This window comes from Haemaphysalis longicornis, unplaced genomic scaffold, assembly GCF_048455015.1.
Source record: "Haemaphysalis longicornis isolate Haplotype H1 unplaced genomic scaffold, Haemaphysalis longicornis Haplotype H1 scaffold_3, whole genome shotgun sequence".
Taxonomy (NCBI): domain Eukaryota; kingdom Metazoa; phylum Arthropoda; class Arachnida; order Ixodida; family Ixodidae; genus Haemaphysalis; species Haemaphysalis longicornis.
The window spans coordinates 14,298,436-14,315,831 of NW_027526335.1; positions in this window are offsets into that span (position 1 = coordinate 14,298,436).

The window sequence follows — 17,396 nt, forward strand, 5'->3', positions numbered from 1 at the left end:
CGTTCATTTTGGGAGATACGGAACGTCTACTCAGTGGAGAACATAAACACTAGCTTTGGTGGGAGAACATTTGTTAATTTTTTTTAATACCTGAGCTTTTTCCCGCACACTTGTACGCTTGAACACCAAACTTTGAAAACGACGCCCGCTACTCGGCGTTATGGAAAAGTAAAAAAACAGTAACGGTGGTCGTGCACGCACAAGTAATCCTAGCGAGAGAGAGAGAGAGAGAGAGAGAGAGAATTCTTTCATGAGACCGAACAAATTAGCACTGTATGATGTTGGGTTGCTACTTCAGGTAGTTGGTGAACATGTAGTGTAAGAAAAGGAAAACCGAAACAAAATCTATCACAAGGACACAGACACACACATACAACAATGAATAGCGACAGAGGCAGCGACAAGCTGGAGGCGAGTCCAGATTCTCTTTGGAAGCGCACAAGAGACTTAAAACACCGCACCGCATGGTAATTGCTGTTCCAGGGGCCTTCATGCCGAAATTTGGTGCCCGTAGTAAAGTTTTCGCCGTCATTCGCGTCGAGCAGAATCATGAAAAAACACAGAACAGGTGTTCAGTGTACTCTCGTACACTGCAAAGGGGACACAGAGATGATGCCACCACATCGACTTTTTTAAGAAAGCTTTTGATATAGGCTACCTTTAGGCACTGAATATGTATAGCACACTCTGTTGGTCTGGATAAACGTGTGGTTTACGAAACGTACACTGCGGTTCGACAGCGCAAAGGGGGAAGACTGCAGGTCAGGGTTCTACCAGTGCTGCAACTGCAGGCGCCATCCGATTGTTGGGGCTATTTCGTTGACGTCTTCCTTGGATAAAGGGAGTTGTGCCTTTGAGCTCGTAAAATGGTCCTCGTGCGAAAGACGATCAGATGTTACATTGCCCGTTATCCCACAGTGTCCTGGCAACCACTGCAACGAAATAGTGTGTCCCCTGCACAGTGCATTTGTGTGTATGATGTTGATTTCATGAATCAACTGGCTTTGATGACTTCCTCGCTTGGGAAAGTAACATCTACCCTTTCCACACAGGTATGCAGTATTGCACGTGCAGTCGCTCATTTTACATCTCTGCTTCATCACTGGTGCCTCTTTCGCTCTCAAGGCGTACGTTATCACTGCCAGATTGCACGTTTTTGTCAATCAGGACGATGACTTGATCATCTGACAACGGGATGTTGTTACGATTCTGCGTGCGCTACCATGTTCGCGCATCCTGGAAGATTTGCGGAGTCTCCCACTGTGTAAGAAAGCTGCCTCGGACAAGTCGTAACGTGCCTGAGGTAGGCCTGTGCGCGGGCTCCTCCCTGTCGGTGATTAAAACTTCGGTGGCTGCTAAACGGATCATGTAGTGACTTGCCCGAAAGATGCGAACGCCGTAGCCGTGATTTCTGCCCCAACTCTCAGATTCAGCGTGCCCCGCTACTTCCGGCCCCTCACGAACTCTGGAAAAAGTGTTGTGTGTGTCTGTACTATGTTCGCGCAGTGTGCAAAAGCACTATTAGACCTTTTTGACCTTTAGAGCTCGGGGCATAAATACGCGATGCTCCGAGCACAAAATTCCTTTCATTTTTGAGCAGCGAATCAATGCTTTTGCTCTGCTCGAGTCCTGTACTGTAACCTCGAGTGCCCAGAAGGGCACTGTTCCTATATTGCTTCGGCTCATCTGTCGCCATGCAGTAAACCAGTTAATTTTGCCTTCGGCTTCTTGCTATCATCCCCACGGCAGCTACCATTACTGGCCCGTCACCACCACGCTATCATGCATGACGGAAGTGACGAATCCCTGTTCGAGGACGCTTTCCCGAATGTAACAACTGGTCGCCAGCGGTCTTATAACTGCTCGGCAACGCCGTAACAGCCTCCAACATTTTCGTGGATTTTGGCAATAGTCAAAGATTTCTTTATAGTGGTTCGCTGCGTCCTATCAAGGACTACGTAATAGTGCATTCCTAAAATATAGCAAACATCAGAAACCACGACTATGAGGCTACAACAAGCAAGCGTGACACGGCTCACAATATTGTATGGCTTGCTGTACCCACAATGCATTGTGTCCGCTACAGTGGACGTAGTGTTAAAATAGTTCTGAAGAAACGTCATTGGTTTTACTCAGCCAACCTATATGCAGCTCTTTCCCGCAACAAGAACAGCACACGCCAAATAACGTTTTGGTCTGACATATAAGGAAAAATGCAGAGATGAACTATCTTCGCCGCCGAAGTTGACGGTTATTATCTTTGATGCCGAGTTTGAGAAAAATTGCGGTATGGCGGCGTCATATAGCGCGACAAAGGAAAACCTCTTTGTCTACTGTAATTGCCAATGCGCACAGTAGAACCTCCAAGGCACTCCATCTGCTCCAAAAAACGTGGAAATTTGCCCACTGTAGTGATCATCATGCAACAAAGATGGCAGAGGATTTTTTTTTACCCTTACATGGAAGCGATTTGCGCGAAATGAAGTTCGTCGCCTCTCTCCCGCATGTTCCCGAGTCCCCCATAGAACAGAGAAAAAGAGTAGGAATGAGAATTCGATTAACGTTCAGGCAACGCCAATGAGACCGGACAGGAGCAGGCCGCGCACCTAACGAGTTTTGGCGATAAGAAATGCGCCGTAGGCGAGGCTGCCCATCCGACAATGCTGAAAAAAAAGGAAAGACAGCACGATCATTTATAGCACGTACCTCCGATGCTGTTCATCGGCCTCTACCCCTAGTGTTCCCTCCTACTGCTAGAGGAGAGGCAAGTAAAGACAAAAAATATTCTTATTCTCCAAGGAGCCTCATTTCATTTTAGTGTGTATACCTTACTGCGGTCATTGTGATTTTTTTTCGAAGAAACCATTGGGAGATTTACGTCTTCTAGCTCACAGCTCTTTATGCTGGTTCGAACAATATAAACAACACTTAGGGAAGGCGCATTTGCTTCCGCGGTAATCCTTCTTGCTTCGATTTATTGCATCACTTTTTTTGCGTGTTTTTCTAGCCGTGTTTTTTAATTTTTGATGCTGATCTCAACAAGCAGGATCATACGTTGAAAAAGTAGTTCTCCCACAATAGTGGTTATGGACAAGAGGTGTGCTGAAGCTAAAAATTTTCATAGCAGCTAACATTGGTTGCAAACATTCTGACATTATTCAGGCTATACTCAAGTATGTAACATAAGCTAACCAAATTCTGGTGATTAAAAGTGCATATTTGCCTTATGTTAATGAAAACAAAGTGAAATTAACCCATGAAGGGATAGAAAAGCTTTATCAGAAAGAGGCGAAATAGCTCAGCCTTCGCACGCACGAACGTACACTAGCAGGTACACGCGCACGCACCCTCATACACACCATCACCCACCAAAGACATAGCCATATATGGGCCTGCTGCGCCGGAAGTGACGTTGACAGGTGACAGGTTTCCGCTGCCGCCCCTGCCACGCGACCTTCTATTCTAATTTTCCTTCCCGCTCCAACGTTCATCACCCGCGGCTTTAGCATGCCTGGTTAGTTCCGCGTAGAGGACGTGTTTTTGCTATAGTAGGCGCGGTTAGGTGCCCCTGGTCGCGAGGTCCAAGCTGTGTTGCTTGTTTTTGCCTGGACTAGTTTGGTGAGAAAATATTGTTTAGAAAGTTCCCGCGTCACGTTTGCGTTTTAGATGGAAGTGGAAGAAATTCAAGGGAAGCTTTGGCAAGACTAGACCTTGTATGCTGACGGCTCCCAAAATCTGTCAAGACCAAGGTGCGTTGAAGATCATCTGAGCAGACAGAATCACGCTGTGAGGAGGGGCTCAATTTCCGCAAAGAAAGCCTTTCCATAATCAAGAACGGAGGAAATTGGGTTTGTTTTGGTCAGCACTCTTCCATTATCTACCTCGCTCGTAGGTATAAACCGAAAACATAAAACGCTATCCATATTGTATGATGAAAAAAAAAACTTGAACCTTTCCGAGTTTTGTTTTGTTCCTGTGTAATGCAATCCGGGATAGGTACGTGATGCTCTGCATGTACGGCTTAGCCCATGTGGCCCTCATTCCTGACGGCTCAAGTGGGGAGACCAGAAAATGTTGTTCAAAGCGTGGACGTGACGCGGTTGTAAGTGGAAGGGAACTGACCGCTAATTACGATGTGTGATATCTGAGCCCCCCACGCTGCATTTGGACTCGATTACAACCTCATCGAACGCTCGAATAACCACCGCGCCTACACGGCATGGTGGGCGGATGTTCGAAAATTCCAACCTGCTGTGAACTGTACGGTTTGTGGGATTCACTGCGGATGTGCACAATTACCATGCTCTATAAACCGGCGCGCGCTCCGCCCATAGAGAGAGAAAAAAAAGCTGACAGTACGGTGAAGAGTGAGCTACAAAAAATCACGCAATAGCAGGTTACAATAATGTAGCAGAACTATGGCCTCCATTGGATGTTTGTATTTGAGGCTTTTATAAACAACCGTTTTTTGTCGCGCTGGATGGCTTGAAAATGCAGAAAAAGGTAGAAGAAAAGCTCCCTGAAAGCTGATTGTCGATTGTTTACTTTATTTCGCTGTCTATGTCTACCGGACTTAATAAAGGTCGCTCTCCCCACCGTACATTCCTCCCTTTCATCCTCTTTTCCTTAGTTCCGACTAGCAACTGAATCTGCCAATTCGGCTTTTGAGCTACGCTTAGTCTAACCTTCACAGTTCAAGGCTTCAGCAACCCTTTCTTATAGCTGTTCCGAGTTTGTAACACTTCATGCCGGAGAAAACATTACGAACACGGCGGGAAATAGAGTAAATAAAAAAAACGACTGTACTGATACTGCGAAGCAGCAAGGAGCTCTTGCCCTATTTACACTCAGATTTTTACCTTTGACAATTGCTCATTTACACTCTTCCTTCTATTTTTGCTTTATCTATTACCCGGGGCACCAAAGACACAATTTCTCTTCCTTTTTACCGATTTATTCTTTCGGAACAGGTGAAAGGCTTCAAGCAGAACAAGAGAGAATACAAGAGAAACATGCGTGAAACAGTGTTGAAATCGATATCACGGCTGGTCCGGGGGTGAATTCGAGCGATCGGCTTGATTGGGGCTCCACCCGCGCGATGTTACGACCACACCTCGTCTGAAGGGCCTCCATCGAACGGCACACACGCACGGAAATGGGAGAGCGGGAAGGGGTCGTGTTGAGTTTGGAGGAACGTGGGGGAAAGGATGGAAAGAATGGGAAGAATTTCTTTCATGCTTCTTTTTACTTCTTCCCGAAATAAAAGCAGGGCTTGCTCGCATGAAGGAGAATACCTGACGCGAAGAATCGGCGAAACCACATTTTAATTTATTTGTTACCGTTGATATGGTTGGCCAGAGAATTCTTGGCGCGCCGGGTCGTACGTCGCATGTTTATTCATGCTTATGAATTGCTGATGCATAATTATAGAGAGCCCTTATTTCGGTTAATGCTGGTTTTCGCTTCATTAAAATCTGTTTTTTTTTTCTTTAGTAGCCTACTTCCGCCGCTGTAGCGGTTACAGAAAATCCTGAACACTGGGAAGCCTGACGTATTTTTCAGATTATAACTCGCTTTCCTAAAGGTCGACGCGCAGTAGAAAGAAATTGCGACGCGGGTTTGCCACATCGCGATCTTAAGCCTAACGTCACGCTGGGAGATCTCGTCGTCAAGCGGTCCCCGCAGTTCGACGCACAATGAGCGCAAAGTTGAATGGAACGTCGTAAAGACCAATTACAAGAGCACCTAAAGTTAAAAACAGGACGTTTGTTGCCACGTCATGCTTTGCCCCTCTGTAAAAAATAGTAGTCAGGCTGCTCGCTTAGTTCGTAACGTTTGGCCTAAGCTCTGGTACTTACTCGACAACTGCAGCTGTTTTTCTAACAAAGCAATGCGTACCAACAGAGTAGAACATATCTTCAGTTGAGTGTTATTGCGTATTAAAAGCAGGAACTTCTGCTACAGCACTGCACGTTTCTATAGGCGCGGCATGCCTTATGCGCCGTGCTTACTAAGGCATGCACCAAGCACCGTAAACACTCAAGCATCCAACATGGAGATTTCTTTCAAAGACACCTACAAAACCACTATGTCTGATGTTTTAGCCCCTTGGAAGCTAGCGCAAGTGGTATGTGACATGTACTTCACAAAAATAGACAAGAACAAAGCACCTTGTGCCTTGATCCGTCAACATTTCCTAACCCTTCAAGATCAATATCATTGATTGATTGTAGGGTTTAACACGCCGACGCAACTTAGGCGATGAGGCGCGCCGTAGTGGAGGGCTCCGGATTAATTTTGACCACCTGGGGATCTTTAACGGGCGTTTTTGCTCGTACACACGGGCGTTTTTGCTTTTCGCCTCCATCAGAAAAGCCGCCTCCGCGGCCAGGAATCGAACCCGCGACCTGGTGCTCAGCAGCGCAACGCCTTAGCCACTGAGCCACCGCGGCGGGTCAAGATCAATATCAATGTACAGAGTTCTACACAGATGCCCCCAAAACAAACTCTGCAGTATCATGTGTTGTGCATGGACCGAACCTCTCCATTTCAAAAAAGCTAAACCCTAACACCAGCATTTTCACAGGTGAAGCCCAAGGTATTGCGATAGCTGTAGACCACATAATACATAATAAAATCGTTTGCTCAGTCATATACACTGAATCGCTGAGTGTAGTGACAGCCCTATCATTAGCGAAGCCCCATAAGAATGCAGTGTTCAACTTGCTCATAAACGCTATTATGTCAGCATACTCGATGAGGCTTAAAATCATAGTCTGCTGGGTTCCTGGCCATTGTGGAATAGTGGGAAACGAGGCTGCTGATAGGGAGGCAGCTGCTGCTGCTCTTCGTAAAAATGTGGACATTATGTCAGTGCCTAACTGCGACCTGAAATCGCTCATCAAAAGAAAACTCCGGAAACGCTGGCAGAAACACTGGGACACGCTAACGGAAAACAAACTTCATGCAATTAAATCACAAATAAGAAGACAGGTAACAGGAAAACTACACAGGTCTGTAGAAGTTGCTCTTTGTCGTTTAAGAATAGGGCACACACAAGGCACACATGGATACCTTTTGAACGGAACACCACGGCCAAGATGTGATAAATGTGGAGGATTTGTCTCTGTACTCAATATCCTAGTTGTATGTAGGGTACTCGAAAGACAAAGACAGAGACACTTCGCTAATCTGTACACACAACATATACCACTACACCCGGCACACTTTCTCACGGATGAAGGAATAATCAGTTTTAAAAACTTTTTAGACTACTTGGCCGAGGTTGATTTTTTAAGGAAACTTTTTATCGCACGTGACCCCTGCTTCTCTGTCAGTAATGAGGACATTGCTGAGGTACTTTCCGGTGACACTCAGGGACCTCATCCTTGTTGCGCTAGGCAAAAACTCTCCCCGAGGCACCCTGATCTTTAGCTCAAATCTTTTTATACTCTCTCAACTAATTTTATTCTCCTTTTACTGACAATCGTTGGCCCTATGCACCAATTTTACATAACCATCTTTTAACGAAAGCATGCAGCACATAACTCACCTGCGACATTAACACACCCTTGTTTTGGCGCTCTTTGGCCTAGAAGCCGTTGTGCCATTAAACACAATCATTATCACCAAGCAGGTAGTGAATCAATCATTTCTTCAGAGAACAAGTCCAGTGACAAACGACCTTAAATTATTTGAGCCTGTACTGTGAATCATTTGTGCGTACACTGAAGTCTAAAAAAGTGTTACATGCCCACGGAGCCGTACGTATTCCCTGTTAAGTACTGTAAATCTGTATATTGTAGACACGTATACTATTCTCGCACGATATTTTGTGGTTGTCGCAGACAAACCGGCTATACATTATTTTTTGCTTCTCTAGCAATAATTTCTTTCCTCTCTGGCTAGGAATCCAGAAAACTGAGCAGAACCATCAAGTAAAGAGAGAAGGGAGGGTTGAACAACTTAGAAAGACGGGCTATCATATATATTTTTGAGTGCTACTTAGCCCGGGAAAGCCGCGCTGCCACTCCTATAAATGGGGAGGTGTTGTCACCGCAGAATTTATTTTAAGGCGCAATCCATAGCGCATGCGGATGTACCGAAAACCGGTGGTAGAAAAAAATTACGTAGCTATTCTTAGAACACTCTAGGTATGTTAAGGTAAAGCCCAGTTGTACCTTCTATTGATGTGCTGTTCAACGTTCTATTGAACTTTTCGGCCGCACCCATTACCACTTGACCAGAACCATGGACAAGAACTCCGAAGCTCGCTCCGCTGGCTCGTCATCACCAGGAGCCTCCTGTTCACCCCCATGGGTACTTACACCTCCCAAGGCGGTTGGTATAGTATTGCATTCTCAGAGCGTTCTGCGTCGCCATTTCGTAGAGTCGACCTTCGACCTTCCTCTCGCACCACTGTTTCCCTTTCCCGGAACGCGCTCACTCCGACACAACTTCAACCAAACAAAAGTGTATGCTCGTATGTATGTGTCTTTTGTAGGGATGGCTACCATCGACGCTCAAGACAAAAAAAAATTGCTGGTTCCTTTCACCTTAATTCTGTGTCCTCTCCAGTGCATCTGCTGAAAAGCTTCGCTGGTCATGCGCTTTCGGCAGGCCGGAATAGCGAAGTAATTTTTTGTTTAATATTTACTCTACTTATATGGAAATGGCGTCCATTAATCATACAAATCCACGACAACTGCGCATTCAAGTGATGAGATGTATCAAACTTACGGTCCAAATCACGTTTTGTAATATCGTGCTACTTTAGTACCCCCTTTTAATAAAATACGCAACGGGGCGTTTCTTTTTCTAACGCCGCGAGCTTGGTCATTTTATGAGGCGATTACTAGGTCACGAATTACGTCCTTCATTCGCAGACACACATAGCTCCGAGGCGAGCGGCGCTATGTGTTTGCTTTGGCGGTATGACTGATTTCGTTGTTGGGTCCTATTCTCATTTGCCTCTTACGCTATCCCTTTTTATGGGGAATTTTTCGCTGCAATGCGCGCAGTGATCTGCATTTGTTTAGGGGATATGCGTTTCAATTTTCTCTTGGGCATTGCACTCTCACCTTTGAAAGGAGAGTTTCTGTTCCGACGCTTGCGGAGATAAGCGTTTGCTTTCGAAATTAACTTGATATTTGTAGGCTGGCTTTCCCCCAGTAAGGTTTCCTCCACGAGTGGAAGTCATAAAATATTGGATGCTATAGCTGAGTTCAAAATTAAAATCATAGCCCTCGAGCATGTCGAACCTGACGGCCGAGGTGTAGCTTAGGCGCAAAAAAAAAAAAACTTCATTTTGAACTAAATAACGGGGCTCACTAATTTTGGACGCACTGCGTAACAATAACATGGCAGCGTTGGCGGACCTCACCCTTGCTTAAGCGCTCGAAACCCATTCTACGTCCCTTCTTTGCACGGGTGGCCTTAACTCGACGTCTGCGATGGGTCGCAGAGTCGCTGTTGACGGCCAAGCATGGATCGAACGTAAAAGTACTCGTGCACAAGCTTTTCACCACAAATACAAAGACGGAAAAGCGAATACAAAAAAGAAAAGATCAAACCCCTTCCCCCAAAACCCTTTTTATTCGCGGCCATCTCCCAACTCGATGGTTGGGCATGTTCGGACGGTATCCTCAACTACCCCATTCTTGCCGAAGGTAGTTGCGCGACGAAGCGTGGAGTTCTCACGAGAGTTGCGTTACACAATGGCGTCCCACGTTCTCAGATGATAACACGGCTCACTGTTCCAGCGGGATGCGATCGAACGGCCCTTTTCCGTATTTATTGCCATTGACGCCACTTCTGTTCGTCATAGTTGTACCGTATACGCAGTGAATATCAAGGCACGCTGGGTGCAAAGGTAGGGGAGGCGGAAAAGGGTTCAGCCCGGGAAGTTTCAAGGAGCAAGTTGGTTTTATCGAGTCGTGTCGGGTGACCACTAAAGTTTTACTGCCCACTATTGCATTGCACTCGATACCCGAACGACAGTTCTCGGCCTGGCCAAATGGGGATTTGTTCATTTTGTTTTGTGATACGAAGGTACTGAAGTATGCTGTGGATAGGATAGGAGTAACTTTATTATATGCCGGCATCTGACGGTTTAAACCGTCGTGACGTTGGACAAGCGTCGACCGGGGTTATGCCCTACTCTGCAATGCCCCAGTCCGGCCCGTTTGGGGGGGGGGGTCGGGAGGCTTGTGCTTTTCGAGTGCACCCCAGGCCTGCTGGACGGCCCATAGTTGAGTGCCGTTGTCTGTACACAGCACTGCACTTTGAAGTTCGGGTGGGTATGTCCTTGAGGTAGCTTCGTTTGGGAACCTCGCACAGTCCCACATGATGTGCCATTGGTCCGCCGGACCCACTGCACAAACACTGCATACACCACTCTGATAGAGTTCTGGGTGAAGCACGTGATAGAGTTCTCGGTGAAGCACGTGTAGAACTGCCGGGTCGGGGAGTGACCCTGTCTGTAGCTGCCTTAGGATGACGGCCTCATCTCGACTGAATGCCGGCTGGGGAGGCGGCACTGTCCGTCGAGCTAGGCGATAAGACTTAGTCACTTCGCCAGAACTGGCCATTCGGTCCTTGGTTTCGAACCACCACACGGAACGGTCACTCTAGGGGGAGCGGAGGGTAAGCGCTCGCGCCGCCGAATGGGTCGTCTCGTTGTGATTCGGTTGGATGCACACTCGCCCGCGTGAGCCGGGTACCGTTTGATACGGATGGTGCTGCCTCGGTCTTGGAGCTTGTGTTTGCCGATAAGCTTGAGCTTGAGTGCGTGCGCCGGCGGCCTGCCGGCGTGCAAACTCGCACCTTTGCAAAGTTTCGCACGGCATTCCTGAGTCGCTGAGCACGGTGCAACACTCGGTCTCGGAGACCGCCAGAGCGATGGCAACCTCCTCGGCGTCTGTGGCGTGTGTGCACCACACGCTCGCTGCCGTTGTCTTGGTGCCGGTAGCCGCCGCAACGACCACTAACGCAAAGCCTACCCGTTGGTATTCCGATGCGTATACGAATCGGCCGTGGGGGTCTTGGGCGTGTTTCTTGGTAAACGCCTTGGCCCGCGCCTGCCGCCGTTCTTCGTTGTACTCAGGGTGCATGTTTTTCGGGAGGGGGTCCACGCGGATGTGGGCCCGCGTGTCCTCGCTGATCTCGCACGGTTGCCGGCAGGGAGCTCGGGGGTTGTAACCTAGGGATGCCACGATACTGCGGCCCGTATTGGTGGTGGAGAGGCGCTCCATTTACGCGGTGAGCTGCGCCTCGGATATCTCCCCTAGGGTGTTATGGACACCGAGCCGCAGGAGCCGAGCCGTACTTGTGGTCTCCGTTAATCCCAGCGCCGTCTTGTACGCCCGTTTGATCAGCGTGTTGATCTTGGTCCTGTCGGTGATGTGCCAGTTGAAGTATGGCGCAACGTATCTGATGTGACTGATCTCGACCGACTGGACGAGGCGCACGAGGCTGTCTTCACGCATGCCCGCCCGTCGCATCGAGACTCGGTGTATGAGCCGGATTGCGTCCATTGCCTTGATGGTAATGTTGGTAATGGTCTCGTCGTTGCGGCCTCTCTTGTTTAGCAGGAGGCCCAGGACCCTGATCTTGGAAAGTTCGGATATGCGTTGCCCTGATGCAGTCATGATCTTGATGTGATCGCACTCCCAAGGGGGAGTGCATTTGCGTCCCGGCCGTAGCGGTGTTTGAGTTGTAACATGGCCTCTTGTGTGCTGAGTCGGTGCCTGAAGCCGATCATCGTGTCTGGATAGAGGCCTTCCTTCTCCAAGTATTCCTGCCATCGGATGGCTACCACGTGCTCCATCACCTTGCCCACGCAGGACGTGAGCGAGATGGGACGCAGGTTGCCAATATCTGGTTGTCTGCCCGGTTTCGGGATCAGGATCGTTCTTGCCGTTTTCCACTGTCTGGGGAGCTTGCCCGAACGCCAGAATTCGATAAAGTAACGGGTTCGGGACTCGATCGATGCATCATCAAGGTTGCGTAGCATCGTGTTGGTAACAAGATCATGGCCGGCTGCCGAGCTGGTATTGAGCTCGTGCAGCGCTACCCGCACCTCTGACGTGGTAATGCCTCGGTCGAGCCACGCGTAGGGCTGCCCCTCGTACGGCGGGTGGGTTTCCGTTGGCGTGTCCGGCAGATACTTGGCTTCCAGGCGCCGAATTAGATTCCAGGTGCAACCGCGGTGCATGGGTCCATCAGATCAGCTGCAGATTTACTTCCACTGCTGACGGCACAGGACCTTGCAGTGGTGTTCAATGGCCCCGTTTAAGTCAGCCACCTTCTTTCTCAATTTGCGGTGCAGCCATTGCCGCTTCCAACGCGCCTGTATCGAACGTTTGGCCTCGATCAGATGGGCCAGGCGGCTGTCCATGGCTACGACGTCCTCGTCCGTTTCGATGGTCTTGGTGGCCGACTGCACTGCATCGCGGAGCTCTGCCGTCCAGATTTCGATATCTGTGCTGTCTTGTGCTGTGGTGGGACGTCCCTTACGGAAACCGTCCCAGTCAGTCCTATTGTGTATTGTGTGCAACGGTGTTGCCCCGAAATAGGTTGGGTACCGTAATTTCTAGGATGTAGGGGTCGCTGCCCAGGTCGACGCCGGTGTTGTGCCATGTTACTTTTCCCGCGTAGTCGTTCCTGACATATATGTAAGGTCTGGTGTGGTGTCTCGTGCTACGGGGTTGCCGATACGGGTGGGATGAGCGGGGTCCGTTATCAGGGCACAGTTGTGGTCCAGAGCATCCTGTAAGAAGTCCCGTCGCTTGGCTGTGTCGTTCGGGTAACCCCACACTCCATGGGTGGCGTTGAACTACCCTCCGATTAGCAACGTTGTGTCTTTGGCTTGGGTGCTGGCTGTGTGTAGTAGTCTTGAATTTCTGTGCGTGGTGCTGGGGTTACTGTAGATGTTGGCGATGAACAGGCTGCATTTCCGTTGTTTGCTTGGAAAGATTTCCGTGAAGGTGTATACCACACTGCTGCGGCCGTGTTTTAGTTGGGACTCGACGAACGTGAGCCCATTGCGGACGAACGTGCAGACGCCTCGTCCCGTCGCCTGACTAACGTGAGCGCGGTACTTAGGGAGGGTGGGGGTCGCCGTCGCCGTTTCTTGCAGCAGGATGATGCCGGGTTTCTTGGTTACTGTGGTGATGTGTTGTTGCAGCACTGCTGTCTTGTTGTTGTAACTGTGGCAGTTCCACTGCCAGACCGTAAGGCCTGGCAGCGATGCTATTGTGGCTTGGGGCTGGGACATGGTTCTAGCGGAGTTGGGGCTTGCGTCTGTTCTTGGAGGTAAGGGTGGTTGGCGAATTGCGCCGCAAATATGGGGCTGCAGAATATTGGCTTGAGGGTCTGTTGAATCAATCTGAACTTCTATGTAATTTACTGAAGGACGTGGGGATCAACTCCTCCAGCCGCGCCAGTCGTTGGTCGGTGACGGCAGCTGTGCTGGCGTATGTGTTGGTGAGCGCTTCAAATTTTGCTTCCAGCTGAATTACCAATTGGGTCACTTCCCTGTGTTTTTGTGATGACGTGCTTGCTCGTTTCTTGTGGGTTGGATCAGTGGTCTTCTCTTCCTGGGGCGCGTGTTGGGCTGTGTTCATTGATTGTGTGCCTTGGTGTGGTGGCGTGTCTCGATGCTCTGCTCGAAGGTAGCGCCGGGTGTAGATGTCTCAGGTGACTGACCTGGAACAGGGGTTTGCCTGAGCTTGGTGTGCTTAGAGTTCTTTCTTGACCTCGGCTAGCTCTTGGGCAAGCCGACGCGTGGTTTTTACCAGCGTTGCGTTGGTTGCGCGGAGTTGTTCGAGTTCCTTGTAGTAGGGGCTGGTAATCCACGCCTGCCAGCTTTCCGGAGTGCTTCGGCCACTAGTGGCGTTGTTGGAGCTGGCGCTGCTGCCTTTAACTTTTCCATTTGCTGCGTCCGCCCAGCTGACTCTGTCAGATGAGTCACGGCCGCGGAATGCGCTGCGCGATGCACGACGGGAAGCGTGGGGTGAGGCATGGCGGCATGCGCTGCGTGACGCGCTTCGTGATCCGCTACGGGAAGCACTACGTGAGCGGGAGCGTCAAATGCATGGAAACGAGCCTGATTCGAGTGCTTGCTTTTGCTGTTCTTCGGCGTGACGGCGTTCCCATCGCCGTCGCCGCACGACGTATGGAACCTTGTATTTGGCTCTGCAGAGGCGGTGCCCGGTGGGGTGTTCTCCGCCGCAGAGCTTGCATTTGGGCACACACTTGTGGGCCTCTCTAGGATTACAAACGCCACATGTAGAGTGTACCAGAAGTTTTAGAGTGGCCGGACCGGTGGCCCGGAGCGGTGCTCCTTTCGTGCAGAAAAAAGCGGCGGCGCTGTAGTCAAGGGCAACTGAAAGCGGCGGCTGGCCGCGCGCCCGGCCGTATTGTCGGCGGCCAGGAAAAGCTGCTGTACGCGCAGAGCGCTTGAAGCTTGTTCCGAGGGACGTCCGACTGTTTAAATATACTGTAGATGCAGTGGAGTGTGGGTTGCGAAATAAGAAATAAAGGCTGCGACGCATTTTCCGTTAATTTTGCCCTTTCCGGTCGACAGCAACAAAAAAATTACGGTTTTATCGATCGTTTGGTGCAGTATTCGTAGCGGATTGTAAATTAAGTAATTGCAGTGACATTTTCGCTATTAAAAATTCCCCAATAAAACTTTTTTGCGTGAAACGGCCTAATATGAACGTGTTCATGATTGCTTTATGATCCTGCCCTTGTTATGCTGCTGGATGGACATAATTCGTTCACACAAAAAAATGAAAAAAAGAATATGAGGCCTGGAATGATGGCTTTTCAGATTTTTTTATTGTGTTGTAATTTACGTGAGCTGCTGTTATAGCCGTGAGGAGTGGTCCACTTGTAATAATTAAGGATCAGCATGGTGTCAATGCATGCTGTCGCCTGACCCAGCAGAAAATTACACACGCAAGCGAAAAATTGTTTTAACTTAAGGATTATCTTAGCTGTTAACCCAGTTGTCCCCAAAACCTTGTTTTAGGGGCGAAGCTGATTAGGGCGTGGGTCTGTCCATCCTCGACGTATGTATGTAGCCACCTCTAGTTTAGTTCTTGGATTGTTTACTAGATGGCGTGGCTACCTCTAGTTTAGTTCTTGGATTGTTTACTAGATGGCGGTACTTGTATATGATGAAAAGATGCGCTTGGATTGTTTACAAGATGGCGTGGCTACCTCTAGTTTAGTTCTTGGATTGTTTACTAGATGGCGGGGAGCGTTGTAATAAAACCCGTTCGCTGTTGGCGCGCGCTCGGAGTCGCCCGATGGATAAGGCTGCAGATGTGCGAGCCCGCGAGGCAGAAGCGCTCCGTGAAGCTGCGCGACGCCGCCGCCAAGACCCTGCCGTACGAGAGCGGGAGGCCGAAGCGTGTCGTCTGGCTGCGCGACGACGCCGCCAAGATCCCAGCGTTCGAGAACGAGAGGCCCAAGCGTCACGGCAACGGCGCGAGGACCCTGCCGTACGCGAAGCGGCACGGCTGCGGCGCGAAGAGGATCTCCAAAACGTCAGAGAACGGGAAGCGGCGAGAAAGCGCGCGTATCGGCAGGCAGACCCCGATGCAGAGAGAACTCGTGAGGCGTCTGCAAAACGCAGCAGGCGAGCTCAGCCCCAAGGTGCCGACGCGCGGTTTAAGCGAGACTTTCTAGACGTTACGTTCAGACACAGATGTAGTGGGCGAACTTTCACTGAAGAGTCACGGTTTTACCGATGATTTCCCCTCAGGAGCTTCGCCCACTCATCATCATTCACCCCGTGGATATGCTGTGATTTTTTTTTTGCAACTATTCTCCCAACATTCTATTTTTCGTACCACCTTTAACCTGGTTCAGTGATTGATTGATTGATTGATCATGGGGTTTAACGCGCCGACGCTGCACAGAAGATGAGCCGCGCTGTAGTGGAGGGCTCCAGGTTAATTTTTTCGACCACCTGAAGATCTTTAACTTGCGCCGAAATCTCGAGCAAAAGGGGGTTCCGCTTTTATCCTCCATCAGAAAAGCGGCTGCCGCAGCCGGGAATCGAAGCCGCGTCCTTGAGTTCAACAGCGTAATTTAGCTAAGAAAAGTCGAATCAAAGAAACAGAAATTTTATTCACAAGTATACTGAGAGAACAACTACACGCCCATAAAACCAAAGCAAGACATAGATAAGATCATTAACAAATATATTCATAGCGACAAAAATAAAATATAACGCGGGAAACTATACACAGTCTATTATAAAAGAAAGTTCAAAGTTCAAATAAGCGGAACTGGTACTAAATACACATCTCTATTGCATTTTCGATGGCAACGAAAATGAAATGTAACGCAAATAATCATACACAAAATCTATTCAACAAAGAAAAGTACAAGAACGCTAGCATAGAGATTTACCAGGGACAAAAATACTTTGCTGAGATTTTGGGGCAAACGCATTTTTAGAACTTCGCCTGTAATCACAGGACTTGTTTAGGCTTTTTATATAGAAATGCATCCGTGTCACGACGTAGAACCCAACCAAGTTTGCAGTCAAGGTCTCACTGTGCTGGCCGGAACCAATACCGACGAAGGGGAAAACCTTCCCGATACCGAAAGTGAAAGATTAACTCGATTTTGGAATCTCGAAATATCTGTCAAATCGAAACTTTTTTCTCTCCGTGCATAATTACCTCCCATAGGCGGTACGCAATTGCCCCCATTTCTCTCGAAACGTTTTTTTTTTCCTAGGACCACGGATATCTTGAAATCTTGACAGAGAGGACACAAGGCAAAGTTAGCGCAGGCAGCTGATAATGTCCCTGTTCGAACGCTTAGCTCCCACTACTACGCGCCAAACGCGGTCGTGAATGGCAAATTCACGCGAAGTACGCGCTGTGCAAAACCGACCTCCCCGTTACCGGAATGCTGTCTGTCGCTTACATCGTTTTGAGATAGCTACATGTGGAAAACGCAGGGGATCATGCGGACGACGAGGAGCCTCCAGAAGTGCCTACAACAGAAGAAACACCAAACATGCAACGTCTGCTTCACAACAAGATAGAAAGTGGCGTTGGCGACCAACAACCGATGTGATGCATTGAGCAGCTTGAGATCGCTTTGTTGGGATGCAGATGCGAACGCAAAAAAGGCGAGGATCATATAAGTTCTTTCTTTTGCAATATTAAAAATTGTTTTCCCCGCGATTTATTTTCCTTTTATTAGGAAAGCTACTATTTGCAGTGGAGCTATAAGGAGCACCAGCTGTTATTTCAGTGACCTGGCCACAAATTTTTGGCATTCCACATATCTTAAAATTTTCAGACAATTTTACGACTTTGAGTTAACGGGAGCTGTATATCAAGAGCGTTTTCAGAATACGCATC